The sequence below is a fragment of the Rhinoderma darwinii genome, unplaced genomic scaffold (genome assembly GCF_050947455.1).
Source record: "Rhinoderma darwinii isolate aRhiDar2 unplaced genomic scaffold, aRhiDar2.hap1 Scaffold_129, whole genome shotgun sequence".
Taxonomy (NCBI): Eukaryota; Metazoa; Chordata; class Amphibia; order Anura; family Rhinodermatidae; genus Rhinoderma; species Rhinoderma darwinii.
In genome coordinates, this window is record NW_027461961.1 from 101,461 (window position 1) to 112,500 (window position 11,040).

Consider the following 11,040-nt stretch of genomic DNA (forward strand, 5'->3'; position numbering starts at 1 on the left):
CATGTATGCAGGAGCCCCTGAGGTACCAGTACAGTTGAAACCCGCAAGAAGTGACCCCGTTTTAAAAACTAAACCCTTAAGGCATTCATCTAGAGGTGTAGTGAGCATTTTGACCGGAGACATACACCCCATAAACTGTAATGTGGGTTCTTACGGGTATGGCAATACCCTCAATGTGGATGGTAACAGCTGCCTAGGCACGCAGCAGGGCCCAGAGGGGAAAGATAAGGGGGGATAAGCTGTGCGGAGTGCATCAGGGTAAGTAACATTGGGGTAAATTATAAACCAAGGGATGTATGATAAATTTTAAAACACTCTTTCATACAGAGCCCTGGTTTTTTCGGGACACGTGTCACATTGATATATTGTGTCATCCCTTATCCCCCTCTTATAGCAGACTTTGCACCTTTTTTGACTTTTTCCCTTCTTGCCAGTTTGGGGAACTTCTCCTGGAAAGTGTTTCCCTGGTACGATACGTGTGGCCTCGCTTCCAGTAGTACTGGGTGCCCCCCCCCTTCCTGGTCCCTAAAGATTAGGTTCTTGATAACCACCTCTTGAAATTCCAGAAAAGTTCCCCTCAGGCCTGTTCATTGACGTAGCATGTACGCATTGTACAATGCCATCAGTATGATGTGCACGGCAAGCTTCTTATACCACACCGCATGGCACTGTAGGGCTTCAGGACTTGATATGACAAGTCCACCCCTCGCATCTACCTATTGTAGTCCAGGATGCAGTCTGGTTTGGGGGTCTCTGTACTGGTACCTCGTACAGGTACATGGGTACTGGTGTGACATCTCTCTTGTCTTGTACTTGACACACAATATGTTGCTGCTAGATTGTGCCCTGCGCTCACCCCTTCTTGTTTGCCCTGCAGAGTCTTAGGGAGGCCTCTCAGGTTTCTTCTAGCAGTGCCGCATGCCACAGGACTTCTGGAAGCGAGGCAGTTGAAGAGTGGGACGCTGGTATAAAAATTATCCAGGTAGAGGTAGTGACCCTGGTCCAGCAGTGGGTGCACCAAATCCCACACAATTTTTGCATTAACTCTCAGTAAGGGGGGGGGGGGGCATTATGGGGGATGAATACTGGTGTCCTTCCCTTTATATATCCTAAATTTGTAGGTATACCCTGATGCTCTCGCACAGCTTATACATCTTCACGCCATGTGTTGCACTCTTACCCGGCAGGTACTCGCGGAATTGAACCCTCCCTTTAAAATCTACCAAGGACTCATCAATAGAAATTCACTTCTCGGGGGTGTATGCTTGGGAAAACCGGGCACTGAAATGGTCTAATAGGGGTCTCCGTTTATACAAACGGTCAAAACTGGGGTCATCTCGGGGTGGGCACGGCTCATTATCAGTATAAAGTAAGAAGCGAAGTATTGCCTATTTTTTTTTTTTTTTTTTAGGTTCCAGTTCAGTTCTGAAGTTGCTTTGAGGGGCCTATATATTAGAAACCCCTATGAAACACCCCATTTTAGAAACTAGACCCCTCAAAGTATTCACAACAGCATTTAGAAAGTTTATGAACCCTTTAGGTGTTTCACAGGAATTTAGAGCAAAGTAGAGGTGAAATTTACATTTTTTTTTTTGTCAGAAAATCCTCTTTATACCATTTTTTTATAACACAAAAGGTTTTACCACAGAAACGCAACTCAATATTTATTGCCCAGATTCTGCAGTTTTGAGAAATATCCCACATGTGGCCCTCGGGTGGTAATGGACTGAAGCACCGGCCTCCGAAGCAAAGGAGCACCTAGAGGATTATGAGGCCTCCTTTTTATTAGGCACCATGTCCGGTTTGAAGAGGTCTTGTGGTGCCAAAACAGTGGAAACCCCCCAAAAGTGACCCCATTTTGGAAACTAGACCCCTTGAGGAATTCATTGTAGTTTTCTTGGGGTGCATGCGGATTTTTGATCAGTTTTTATTCTATTTTTAGGTGGCGTGGTGACTAAAAAACAGCAATTCTACTATTGTTTTTTTATTCTATTTTTTTTACAGCGTTCACCGTGCGCTATAAATGACATATTCACTTTATTCTGATTACGGCGATACCATATGTTTATAGTTTTTTTTTATGTCTTATGGCGTTTGCACAATAAAATACTTTTTGTAAAAAATCATTCACTTTTTGTGTTACCTTATTCTAAGAGCCAGAACTTTTTTATTTTTCCATCAAGAAAGCCGTGCGAGGACTTGTTTTTTGCGTAACGAACTGTAGTTTCGATCAGTACCATTTTTCGGTACATGCGACTTTTTGATCTCTTTTTATTCCATTTTTTGGGAGGTGAAGTGACCAAACAATTGTGATTGTGGTACGGTTTATTATTATTTTCTTTTACGGCGTTCACCGTGCGGGATAAATAATGTAATAATTTTGTAGTTCAGGCCGTTACGGACGCGGCGATACCAATTATGTATAGTTTATTTGTTTATTTATCTATTTTTATTAATAATAAAGGACTGATGAGGGAAAAAGGGGGGATTTTTACTTTTATTACTTTTAAATCTTTTATTTTCTTATTTTTACACATCTTTTTTTAACTTTTTTTTAACTTTATTACTTCGTCCCACTAGGGGACTTGAGGGCAGGAGGCCCTGATCGCAATTCTAATACACTGCACTACATGCGTAGTGCAGTGTATTAGAGCTGTCAGCTGCTCACTGACAGCAAGCATAGTGAGTCCTGACTTTGTCAGGACCCAGTAGGCTTCCGTCGATGGCAGAGCCGGACGCCATTGTTTGGTGTCCGGTTGCCATAGTCACCATCGCCAGCCGCTATCGTGTAGCAGGCTGGCAATTGTAGGTTAACCCCTAAAAAGCTGTGATCACTATTGAACACGGCTTTTCAGGGGTTATTCAGCGGGGACACAGCGATCGGTCCCCGCTGTAGGAGCTGCGGCAGCTGCTGTACGAGACAGCAGCTGTCACAGCTCCTGTATGTGTCGGGAGGACGGCCGAAATGGCCGTTACTCCGGCGACGTACTATTCCGTTGCTGAGCGCGAACGTATTGGTTAGCGTGATGGAATAGTACGTCGCTGAGCGCGAAGGGGTTAAAGAGGCTGTGTCACCGCATTCTACGTGGCCTGTCTTCTACATGTGATCGGCGCTGTCATGTAGATCACAGCAGTGTTTTTTTATTTAGAAAAACGATCAATTTTGACCAAGTTATGACCTATTTAAGAAAGTTATTAGCATAAATCGAAATGCCCAACTGGGCATTTTTTTTAGCCTTTGACCAAGTGGGCATGTATCTTCCTTGTTTATAAAACAGCAGTCCCATGTAACGCCTATATCCAGTGTATACACAGACAGTCTATCCAGGCAGGAGGAGATAACCGATGATGTAACCGATACTGCAGCCGCTTATGATGTCACTGATGATGTCATAGACAGTACTACTCGCTAAGTTCTATGTGCAGCTGGATTCCACTCACTTTGCACTTGATATTTGATCAGTGTGTTTCCTACAAATCACGATTTTTGGGCTTTTTCTACAATTTTTGGAATAACATTTTGACCAGGACTGTGATTGACTGTGTGATTGACAGGTAAGATGCAGCATTTTATTATTTATCAGCTATAATATCAGTGTTATTAATTATACATGTTACTGGATACATGAAATATCTACGCTCTAGAATTCTGATATAAGACCAGATTCACACTGGACATTGCTGCAGTAATTTATAACCAGCATCTCACCACAACTATATGATTGTAGAAGGATTTTTTTTTCCTGTGATTGACGGGGTTGTTTTTTGTTTTTTTTTCAAGTTCCAGTAAAATGTTTCTATGAACAAAAGTAAAACTGAACATGTGGATTTTACATTCAGATTTCTGTTTCAATATGTCTTTATTAAACAGTTGAGACATCAGAAAATATATGTGTATAACAGTTCTACTCGCAGGTAGACGTAAATAGTCTCAAATAATAATTAAATCGTTAATTCCTATAAGTTTTAACATTTTGAGAAAATGGGATTCAAAATAATATGGGTAATAAAAGGTAAATAAAATAAATGTTGTGAAGAACGTATACAGGTCATCATAAAGAAAAAATAATATGTATACAACAGACAACGTATGAGCTCCCACTAGAGAGGGAGAGGTACGGCATATACAGAATTATTCCAGCACATCCAATCTTTACAGAACCGGTCATGTCTTTGTATACTACGGGCATAAATATATTCATATTGATAGTTTGTATTGACTTTTTTAATGATGTCTGTGATGGTCGGGATGTTACATGTTTTCCATCTGAACGCTATAGCTGATGTGGCAGATATCAATATATGACATATTACAATTTGGAATTGTTTGTTTCCCCATTAAAGTTACAATTTATTATTTCCTGAAAATTACAGCAGTCAGTAATGTGTGAATGGAAATGTGAATTCTCAAGTATTTTCTAGAACAGACATGCCAGGAGAGACGTCAGATCCTCTATAATTTTATATGTATGTTTTGTCCTTTGTATAAAATGTCTTATTTACCTTTTAAAGGGATTTTCCATAACTTTATTATTAATAGTAAATATCAGATCGGTGGAGATCTGACTCCTACTACCCCTATGATCAGCTGAGTAAAGGGGCCGCACCACCCTGGTCAGCCACATGTCATCTTCATTGTTTACCAGGAAAGCTCCATGCATTTGGTAGTGGCTGTGCTCGGTATTTCAGCTCAGAGAGAACCAACTCTGGAACGGCGCCCCCTAAACCCTGTTCTACCTTTTTGTGTTCCGGCTGATTTCCTACTATGAAGGGGGAAAGCCCCATAGAACTGAATAGTAGTTACCCAAACAGCGTAGCTCGCATGCTATGCTGCTTCCGTAGCTGCCATTCACTACTATGGGAGTTAGAGCAACAGCGTAGTTCAGCGAGCTACGCTGTTTCCGTAACTCCCGACCATGTAATCTGTAAGTGGCCGGGAGTCAGTGTGAGCACAAAATGCTAGAACAGGGTTTAGGGGGCCCCATTCTAGAGATTGGTGTACAGGTGGGACCCGCATTTATCTGACGTTTATTACATATCCTGTGGTTACGTCAAATATGTCGCTCATGGGAAAACTCCTTTAACATACTGTACACGTTTCTTACAGGATGGCGGTGACGGACACCTCTGATATATGTCATATGTTGGTCATCTGTCACCTATAGACGTCAATGTTAAATAGTGTATACGTGTAATGTATAAGTGTAACCTCTGGTAACATGACAACTATTCTTGTATCTATCCTGTGATCAGAGGTTTTGTATCTTTTTCTTAGATCTTGTCTGAACAGATCCCTTGATTAGTCCCAGAACTGCTGCTGCCGGGACAGTGTCCTGAATACAGCGCTCAGGTATTGATCTCTCTTTCCTGTAATTTACCTTTCCTGCATATTACTCACACACGTCCCAAATTATCTGGTCAGAAAACAGACGGCACCTTTGTGTATGACTGAAGCCATTCCTCCATGTCACATAGGCAGATAGATCCCTGACACGTGGCGGCAGTCATAGTTATCATGAACACCCTTAGGCTGGGTTCACACGACCTATTTTCAGGCGTAAACGAGGTGTATTATGCCTGATATACGCCTGAAAATAGGGCTACAATACGTCGGCAAACATCTGCCCATTCATTTGAATGGGTTTGCCGATGTACTGTGCAGACGACCTGTAATTTACGCGTCGTCGGCAAACAAGTGCAGGACACTTATATACATTATATGCAGGACACTTCTTTGCAACGTAATTTGAGCCGTTCTTCATTGAACTCAATGAAGCACAGCTCAAGATTTACGAGCGTCACAGACGCCTCGCATAATACGAGGAGGAGCTTTTACGGCTGAAACGAGGCAGCTGTTTTCTCCTGAAAACAGTCTGTCATTTCAGCCGTAAAAGCCTCTCGTCGTGTGCACATACCCTAATTCTACTGACACCAAGAAGTTCACCAAACAGTCACATAATCTTACTCCTGGATATAGAGCCGGACATAGAAGACTGGGGTCCTCATAGCAAAGATCAAACTGGGCCCTCCATTATGGGGCCCAATGTAGCTACTGAGGAGAGCCGGGCGTGATGTTTGTTTACCTCTCCATTCCCTTCCCATGACCTTTGGGACAATTCTCCACCGCTTTGCTTGCTGCCAATGTAGTTCCTCTGGAGAGCGGAGTCCTGCACAGGTTGTCACCACCCAGCCGCAAAGAAGAGAGGACCAACTCCATTACCTGCTATATAGTGATACCAAATCCACTGCTGTCTAAATCTATAACTGTCAAATTGTATTTTCCATGAAGTGTAATCTTATATTATAATATTTTATTACAATTAACCTCCAATCCCAGGGATGATGGATTATCTCTTCTATGTATATAATACTGGTCATATGTTCTGGACTTGTCTGTTCTTATGACGAGTAAATAATTGTATTTCCCATAAAATTATAATGCTGGAGCATCTCCTCTTAGCACTCTGAGTTTTTATATTCCTCTATAATTCCGCCTGGGAATGTTTGAATATGGGGGATACAATATCTCTTGTCTATAGGACGTGTCCCTAAACATTATGAAACTGTCAGCACTCATTGTATTGTATCAGACCATGGCCATTGAGAAAAGAGAATAACGTCACCCAGTTGTCAATTTCTTCTTACATTTCCAGGAGTAATAAAAAAGTAACAGCCCAATGAAGAGCTCTGTGATGGCCTCGGGTCCAGGTGTAGGAGGGCTGCTCCAAAAATAAGGAGAGCGCCCAACTAATGCCCAGCATATAAAGTAGGAGAGTCCAAGGTAAGTGCCGAATATTTCTTTATCTCTACACACGTTCACATATTTACTGGCTGGATGGTTTATAGCAATAATGGATATTTTCTCCAAGAGCCCAATTTCAGTTTTCTCACATTGTCCCTCAGAAAACAAGGTTGCTCTTCCTAATATTCCTCGCTTCAATGCTGGGGGTGGTAGATGGAAGAATAGAAAAAAATGTCCTACACAAAATGTAGTGACCGCTTATTACTGACAAGCTACAAACCTGTAATATATTAGGAACAGAGACCAAGAGCCGGGAAACCCGGTGTGGTCAACTATGGCATCCAGACTAAGCTGCCACCCAAACTTATATATTGCCAGGTAACCCGGTGCATGGCCAGAATATTCATTACATGTATCCACATTATATGTGTCCAGAGACACCACAAAAGAGAGAAGAATCAGAAACTCCACAGTTCTCTATAGTTTCCCTTAAGTTTAGGCTTATATAGAGACATAACTATAAGCTCCGGGGCCTTGGTGCCAAATCTATACCAGGTCCTGCCAACTATCATATACCATATATAATCTGCACTCCCACAGACACAACAGGCTTTATGTAAGATGGGGTCCTGGGCAACAAGTAAAGTAGGCTCACCCACCCACCCCATCCCACAGGGTCATGTTTCTATACAGTTTTTTATATTTATCTGGTGGTCTAGGGCTGTGAAAGGGTTCAGTGTAAATTCACTGGTGGTTTAAGACAGTAAAGGGGAATTGTTTTTTCATTGTATGGTGGTCTAGGGCAGTCAAGGGGGCGACAAGTAAAATCAGGATTCCTCCAGGTGATGGCGGCATTGGGGATTTGTTCAGATTGTGACCCCCTTATGCCAGTCATGGACACCAGGGCCTGTACAACCTCTTCACCCCTATAGTTATGTTCCCTGGGTCTACGTTACATTACAAAATGTGTTCAATGTCTGACTCGCCCTGTGATAGATAATGACATGTGTGACAGTAAATATATTATTATACATTATAGATATGGGGTTATTTTATGTATATGCAGTAAACCCATTATGTATATTACAGACATATAAAACATGTGAATATGCGGCACCAGTGACAGCCGACATGCTAGAAGATCCACCGTATATATGTAAGTATTATAGAAAATAACAACCTATAGAAATGCTATAATGTGATGTCATCCAGAATGTTCCTATAGAGACACATGAGAGGCTGCGGGAACAAATTCCCCAATGTTGTCATTTGGCTGAACATATATTTGTTGATATGATGACCCATACTAAGCTCACATCACAATTTTAACTTTTCGTTCCAGAAAACCTTGGGATCGGCTGCCTGCTGCCAGGGGGACTCTCTGAAGTAATATTTCATCTATATGAGGTATATCCATCTTTAGTTACTATATATAGGGATAGGGATCGTGTAGGTAATGGGTTTCTTTGTATAGTATGAAGATGTCCATATGACTGGCGGTGCCATGTAGTCTAGGGGGGACACGTAAGGGAACAATAGGGAACGGTTTTGGCCTGAAGATAGATTTAAGGTAATTGGTTGAGGGGACTAGGGGTACAGTAAAGTTAATTGGGGATTAGGGGTGGAGCAGTGTTGGGGGATATAAGGCACGGTCACCCTGCCAAGAGCTCTTGCCACACATTATTGCCTACAAGAAATTCATTAGCCCAAACCTTTACATGCAATCTAATAGACAGTAGGACGCTACTAGTTACTTTCGGGGTGGCAGAGGGCCCCCTGACCTGCTGGGCCCCAATGTAACTGCACAGTTCTCACTTATAGTACGTCCGCCCCTGATTTATGTTAGAAAGTCATATGGGAGAAGCCCCCTGACCGGTTAAATACCTAGGCCAAATGGGCAAACATCTTGTAATAGCCACTGATTCCATGTCATGTAACTGCTGAGGACTTGTACTATATAATATTGTATATTGTAATGTCGTGGTGAAGGAAAGGTACAGGGTTCAGGAGTCATCTCTACTACTTGGTGTCTCAGCGCTGGGCACTTGTGCCATGTATCCCAGACATGTACCCCAAACTTTGCTAGCAGTCAGGGGAGACACTGCTTACCTTACTGTTATCATTACTACAAGTAATAAAAGCGGGCGGCCGGGAGCGGACCTATCCATGCCACCTGTCACTCTGACGTCCGCAATGTTTACCTGCAGCATTGTAGGGGGAGGGGTGGCAGGACTCCTAATAAAGTGTCTCTGTGTGAATATTTGTATGAACCCCCTCAGAAACCCCATAATAGTTACTGTTGTGATATAATAAGAATAAAGCTCATTATAATAACTCACTGATAAGAGACACATTGTAGAAGCATAAAAATGAGATAATATATAATACACCTAAAGCTATAAAATACAATGTTGGGGACTGGTCTCTGTTCTACATGAAAATGTTTCCATTGATTGGGATTTGTCCTAATACTTTGTCTTTCTTACTCCTAGTATTAATTCTGAATGGCCCCATTGAATTGCATAGGTCCGTGTGATGTCCGTTGTTTTAACACACGTAAGGCCTTATTCACACGAACGCGTTTAACGTCCATGATACGTCGCACGGACCTATGTTAGTCAATGGGGCCGTTCAGACAGTCCGTGATTTTCACGCAGCGTGTGTCCGCTGCGTAAAACTCACGACATGTCCTATGCTTGGCCGTTTTTCGCGCATCACGCACCCATTGAGGTCAGTGGGTGCGTGAAAATCACGCGCAGCACATGGAAGCACTTCCGTGTGTCGCGCGTGACTCGCGCAACAGTAGATAAATAAGTGAAGGAAAAAATAAAAGCACATCCTTCATTTCTTTTTCTAAACATCAAAACCGCGTGTCATAAGGATGGCATATGCGTGAAAATCACGCAGCCACGCAGCATTCACTGATGACACACGGAACTGCAAGATGCACACGTTCGTGTGAATAAGGCCTAACACGGATGTGGAATACGCTGGTGTGAATAAGAGCTAAGTTGTATTTTTATACACGTATTATGCTATGTGCTATGTGTGATTTTGGCTGCATACAGTAAAAGTTGCTTGTTGTGTGGAGTATTTTTTTTTTTTCAAATACATGGATGATGGCCAAATATTGTAGGGCTTCTGTTTCAGTGTTTTGAGAGCGCACACTTTTCTGGCTGTAGATGTATGTGGTATATATATATATATATATATATATAAGCTTTTATCACCTTGATCTATTCATTGTAAATGATATTTTCTCAAAATCGCTGATTGTATGTGAGTTTTAGGCACAAATGTGCATTTTAATGCATTTGTTTTTAAAAATAAATTCCTCTATCCTATATCAGAGGGTATGTTCACACGCACTAATTACGGACGTAATTCGGGCGTAATTTACGCGCCGCTGTCAAATGACGGCGCGTAAATAGACGCCCGTGTCAAAGAAGTGACCTGTCACTTCTTTGGCCGTATTTTGAGCCGTTATTCATTGACTTCAATGAATAGCAGCGCCAATTACGTCCGTAATGGACGCGGCACTCAAGCGCCTGCACATGCCGTTACGGCTGAAATTACGGGGATGTTTTCAGGCTGAAACATCCCCGTAATTTCAGCCGTTACAGACGCCCTCGTGTGAACATACCCTAAGGTGTGATAGTGAAGGTGAACACGGCCGTCAGGACCACGTCAAGACAACTGCAATCGTCAGGTTGTCTGCTTCCAGGAAAATAGGAGCTTTGTGGACGCCTCATTTTTCTAGGTGTGTAATCCCTGCATTTTATAGATTGTTACTTTTTTTTTGTACATTTCCTGCTTAAAACCACATTTTTGGTGTTTTCAATTTGTAATTTTATGGAGATAATATATGTACATGTAGACACAGGCACAAGTGGTATGTATGTATGTATGTATGTATGATATATATGTATGAGGGACATGAGGGGGCCCGTGTCGCCCACCGGCACTGGCCCCCACCATGGCCGGAGGCTCCCCTAGCAGCCGCTATGGCTGCTACAGCAGGACCCCACTGAAGACTACGGCGGAGTTAAACAAAAGACATGTATCCCCTCTCCACAGGATAGGGGATACATGTGTGATCGCTGGCATTGATAGGGAGTTCGGGGAACTGAAAGTCCCCTGAAGTTCTCCATCAAAAACCTCGGACTTCCGGTGTCTGTGTCGGCAGCTCCGTAGAAATGAATGGAGTGCCGGTCGCGCTTGTGCGCATCCGTGACCAGCGCTCCTTTCATTTTTATTGAGCTGCGCAGACGCCGGAAGTCCGAGGTTAGTCATGGAGA

At 42.6% G+C, this 11,040-nt stretch overlaps 1 long non-coding RNA gene across 1 annotated transcript in view; it reads left to right on the forward strand.

The window, feature by feature from the left end:
• Positions 1-5,273: 5,273 nt before the first annotated feature.
• The window catches only part of LOC142699102 (uncharacterized), a 14,045-nt gene continuing 8,278 nt past the window's right edge, over positions 5,274-11,040 (forward strand). The window contains exons 1-4 of the long non-coding RNA XR_012865991.1: positions 5,274-5,350; positions 6,654-6,781; positions 7,832-7,898; positions 8,085-8,149. This is a non-coding gene — a long non-coding RNA (uncharacterized LOC142699102). The remainder of the gene's footprint in view (positions 5,351-6,653; positions 6,782-7,831; positions 7,899-8,084; positions 8,150-11,040) is intronic.